This window comes from Mus musculus, chromosome 18, assembly GCF_000001635.26.
Source record: "Mus musculus strain C57BL/6J chromosome 18, GRCm38.p6 C57BL/6J".
Lineage (NCBI taxonomy): Eukaryota > Metazoa > Chordata > Mammalia > Rodentia > Muridae > Mus > Mus musculus.
In genome coordinates, this window is record NC_000084.6 from 52,644,599 (window position 1) to 52,650,000 (window position 5,402).

General features: G+C 41.2%; 1 protein-coding gene across 1 annotated transcript in view; it reads left to right on the top strand.

Moving 5' to 3' along the window:
• The first annotated feature begins 1,621 nt into the window (after positions 1-1,621).
• 1700034E13Rik (RIKEN cDNA 1700034E13 gene) overlaps positions 1,622-5,402 on the top strand; it is a 17,512-nt gene continuing 13,731 nt past the window's right edge. The window contains exon 1 of the mRNA NM_030097.1: positions 1,622-1,708. The gene's annotated coding sequence lies outside the window, so the exon portion shown is untranslated. The remainder of the gene's footprint in view (positions 1,709-5,402) is intronic.

Sequence of the window (5,402 nt, forward strand, 5' to 3'; positions counted from 1 at the left end):
AGGTGCCCTCCACAGAGCAGTACACTAGTTGCTTAGCTGTACCATGAATCTAGTGATCGGTAGCAGACTTGGAGATGAAGTGTGTGTGTGGGGGGGGGGGGGGAGGGGCATACTTTGTCAGCATGGAGATGTGGAAGGGTAAGCAAGGAGACCAACGAGGACTCCCATATTTTAGTGGGAACACCAGGTTTCTAAGAGGGAAATGGATGCCATAGGGAGTAGTTTCATTCCAGAAATTAAAATGTTACCAGGATATTTAAGTAATCTGAGCTGAGATGTATGAGTTTGGGACTAAGAAGAGAGGACACGGCTGGGATGTCCATTTGTTGGTTATTAGTAATTACCGAAATCTGAACGAGTGTAGGATTACAAAACCAGACTAGGGGCTAGACTGGCTCAGCAGTTGAGTACTTACTATTCTTTTGCAGGAACAGAATTCAGAGTCTAAGATTCACATGGTAGCTTACAACCATCTCTAACTCCAATTCCAGGGGATCTGATGCCCCTCTGTTGACCTCTTGGGCACCAAGTACACACAGATATAGGTACAAACAAAACTACAATGCAAATAAAATAAATCTTAAAAATGAAAAAGGAAGACTGAAGCTGACCCCTGAAGGGGTTGAAGAGTGAATATCCAAAAATATGATTGACTGGAAGAGCCTGGAGAGAGAGAGAGAGAGAGAGAGAGAGAGAGAGAGAGAGAGAGAGAGAGAGAGAGGAGACTGCTCTGGAAGGTGGTAGCTGTGAAATTGTCAGAGCAAGAAGAACAGCAGGAGGAATGCTCAGAGAGGAAGTAGAGCCAGAACTGAAAATAACTTTTCTTTTGGACATGTAGATTTACCTATGAATGTTGGAAGGAACACATGCATTTGGTTGGAGCTGTAGCATGTGGGTATGTTTTGAGAAATTTAGCTCTCCAGTGTAAAAGAAAATAAGTGAATAACTTAGAAGTAGGGGTCTCTTTAAACAATAGAAGCATTGAAATTACATTGAATGACTAAAATAATTCAGTGGAGAGGAGGAGCGAATTGAGGTGACCAGAAGAGGTAAGACCCCGCAAGAGAAGCAGGCACCAGGACTTAGGATCGCCGGTGCACAGAAAGGGCTAATTGTAGGATGTGTGTGTCTTTATTCTGGGAGGATGCTGAATGCAGAAAAAAACAAAAAACAAACAAAAAACAAAACAAAACAAGTGTATCCACTAGCAGTGGGAAGATGGAGGGGCTGCAATCTGTTTATATTTTCTAAATTCACTATCAGGCAAGTCTACCATGCATTCAGCTCATGAGAATGAGGAGAAAGGCTAACTCTGAGAGTGTTCTTAGTGTTTGTTCCCTTTGTGCCCTCTGTTAAACTGAGTTCCTGAAATCAAGACTAAGGCTCTTAGAACTGCTTGCCTCTATTCTCTATAAATCCAAGAGTGACATGGGACTCCTTTTGGAGATGATAGGTCACACATTAAGTGGCCTGTGGTTCTCGCACTTAGTCATCTTCAGTGGCCCTAGCTCACCTGCTCCTCAGTGCTGATGTCATGAAAGCCAACCTTACCTCATAAAGTGCCTTTTGATGATGCTGCCAGCTGGGCTACTTAATGACCAACTCCACATGACACTTGATCATCTTTCCTTGGGGCCAGCCATGCCCGAATATCAGGGCAGCATCCTAGGATCCTGTGGCTCTCAGGTGTAAAAAGAACAACAATAAGGTAACAATCCTGGCTCTTTTGTTTTTTAACAGTATTGGCTCTAAAAGCCAAGCCAGGTGGACCTGTGGACAGATATGGAATGTGTGAAGTGTGTGTACTGGGAAGAGCTTTAGAGTTTTAACGGAAAATTTACTATATATGTTCTTTATAAAAAAATTTAAAGGATAACACCTATACAAATAGTAGTCACATGCAACTTAAACGTAAGAGGTCTGCCTCAGATTGCATCAGAAGTAGCAAGACTCTGATACAAGCTGTTATTCCTTCAAGGATTTGCACCAGGATACCTGTATTTTGCTTGCTGCTTCTTTAGACAGATAAATGTTAATTATGTGTTACTCCTGTGAGAGCATAGGACCAGATGCTTATACACCAAATATTATTCAGTCATAAACTCAATAAAACTATAGCTACATTATTTAAAAGTTGGTCTATCTTGGGCTGTCAATATGGATCACTGGGTAAAGTTGCTTGCTGCCAAGCCTGACAGTGACTTCTATCTCTGAGACCCGCATGGTAAAAAGAGGGAACCAAGCCCTACCAGTTAACTTCTGTACATGCACACACACCCAATAAATAAAATCTGACAAAAATGTTAACCTATCTTAACATGTCTTCATAACACTTTTCAATACTTGCTTCCAGCCCCAAATGCATGCATCTATATTTCCTAGTAATATACACTAATGCTTATGGTTTGGAACATGATTGCTACCAATCCAAATTCCAGCATCAGCACTAAATTTTTCTCCATGAGTTTTGGAACCACATCAAATGTAGTTGAACATATGCTGGCAGAGTCTGGATAAGCAAGCATGTCCCTGAGCCACATGAGGCACAAATTCTGCCGTGTGATTGGGCAGAGAGCATCAAGAGAATCTTACCTAAGCTCTCTTCTCTCAATTGCTATTTATCTACATAGCTCTTCTCCTCCTCACTTCCAGTGTCTTTTTATGGCATTCCCCAGAACCATATTGTCTTACATACGAAATATAACTCGACAAATGCCCAATATAGGAATTCAATAAGTTTCTCATATTTTTGTCCAGTTACCTGCCTCTAATACCATGACCCCATCCTTAAAGTCTTGGAGGAACATTCACATCCCAGGCTAGCTTTAATCAGAGAACAAAGCATAAAGGCATTGTTCCCAACTTCAAGATGAAGGAAGATAGGGGCACTATAGGCAACAAGGGCAAGTCACCACCATGATGGGAAAATTTATAAAACAAAAAACAAGCAAAAAAAAAAAATACCTTGCCTCTTAAAATTAGAATTATTTCTGGCCTATCTGACATGGTGGGCTTTGGTTTGTTTGGTTTGTTTACATGGAAATTTACTTCTAAGCACACTCCCTGAGCTGGGGTCTTTTGCATCTAAACCATAGAAAAATGAGTCATGGAAAACAACTTTCTGCCCTAAATCCAGGTGCCACACTATCTATTCCTTGCTTGCCCTCTCTATGGTCACTGGATAGTTGCCATCTTGCCTGTGGGTTCCCCTCAGTGCTTCCTCCTTGTTTGGTTTTACTCTGTCACCTAGAAGCCACCTAACCATGAGAGTGAGGCCTGCCATCCAACTGATGAGCTCCGAAACAAAACACCAAGATATCCTGTATCAATATTATTCTAAGAAAGTCATCTTTAGGGCAAGAATTAATCCAAAAAATCAATATCCTCCAAGGTATCAATGGTAAGGTCAGTTTTATTTTTAACCTCAAATAAGATCAAATGGAAAAATTGTTTAAGCAAGAGACTGTTCTTTGCCTGGGAAATGGCTCAGGTGGCAAAGCACTTGCCTTGCAAACTTGAGGACCTTTCCATCTCCAAAATGCATTAAAACAAACAAACAAACAAACAAACAAAAAACAACAACCCACACCATCTGTGGTAGGGAGGGTTTATAATCCCAATGTGGGGGAGATTCAAATAGGTGAATCCCTGAGATTCATTGGCCTGCGAGCTTTCAGTAACAGGGGGCAAAGTTTCCTGCACCACAATAAGAGAAGGAAGAAAATATCTTAAGGGCGAAACCTCATGCCTCAGACAAGGCTGCATTTTGTAAAGAAGCAAATTCATTTAAAGGGAAAGTCTAATATCAAGACAGCCGCTGTTCCTTAAAAAGCAACTGGCTAGGAAAGTGCTTCCCTGGGGCACACACACACCCCCCCCACACACACACACACCCCACACACACACCCCACACACACACACACCCCACACACACACCCCACAGCCCACAGCTCACAGCCCACAGCTCACAGCCCACAGCTCACAGCCCACAGCTCACAGCCCACAGCTCACAGCCCACAGCTCACAGCCCAAGGGGATAAGAACTCACAGTGTTGTAAGCACTGTGACTTTTAAGGCAGTCCTGAGAACAGAGCAGAAGCATAAATGGGGGCTTTGCTGGTTTCTCTCAAAGCCAATGCCTGTCTCAGAGGCAGCACATGGTTCCTCGTTGACCACAGATGGTGGATTTGGTTTCGGATCCCAGATGCACAACAAAGTCATGGTTTTTTGTCACTGAATTCACCCCTTCATGTAGTAGCGTCTTATTCCTGAGGATAGCTTCAAACCTCCCTGTGCTTCAAACTAAAGCACGGGTTCTCAAACTTCCTAATGTGCTGACTCTTTAATATAATTTCCCGTGTTGTGATGACCCCAAGCATAACATTATTTTGTTGCTACATCATAAATCTAATTTTGCTACTGTTATGAATAATAATGTCAACAAACGGAAATGACGCTGTTGCCATTGAGATCAAGTTTTATGTAGCATTCACTATAGGCAGCCTACTGATTATATTGTTACATAAAATTTATGTACAAAGAGATATGTATTTAGAGCGCAGTTTGATAGTAAATCTATTTAGCAAAATAATAATAATGAATTTACCTCTGGGACCCTTGAGTTCCTCAGCCATGAATTCTTGGCAGATGTACTCAACCAGGCACAAGTTTCTTCCTGTAGAGCAGGCAATAAATTCAGTAAGGAAGCATGTGACCATCCCCACAACATCCATGTCACTGTTGTATTTATAGGTAATTTTAGGGGCCTCTTCTTTGTTTCTGTTTTGGTTTTCTAATTTCACCACCAGAGATTCATCCTTTTGGATTGCTACTTTTAGGAGATGGCAGTTAAAAAGCCAGTTCCCTGGTCAAATAACAAAGCTTTCTTAGCCACTGATGTGTTAATGCAATAAATCATGTTGTAGAAATTAAATATGAGGCAAATTCCTTTTTACTGTGATGGTTAAAGGATTAGAAGAATAAGCTGCTTAAAGTCACACTTCAACTGCTTTCGGGGATAGATCAGGCTGTACAGTGAACACTAAAAGTAAATGTCTGTTGTATCCTAGAGAGTAAGACCTTAAAATAATAATTTTTGAACTTTCGGGAACAACAGATTGACCAACTAAAGAATTGGTTCCCAACCTTCCTAATGCTGTGACCCATTAATATAGTTACCCATGTTATGGTAACCTTCAACCATAAAATTATGTTTGTTGCTACTTCATAACTGTAATTTTGCTACAGTTATGAATCATATGTAAATATCTGTGTTTTCTGATGGTCTTATGCTCCTGTAAAAGGGTTACTTGATCCCCATGTCAAGAACTGCTGAACTACAGCATACTACTAGCTGAAAGGACTATGGTCCATCTACTTGCAATCTGACATCTAAAGGATAC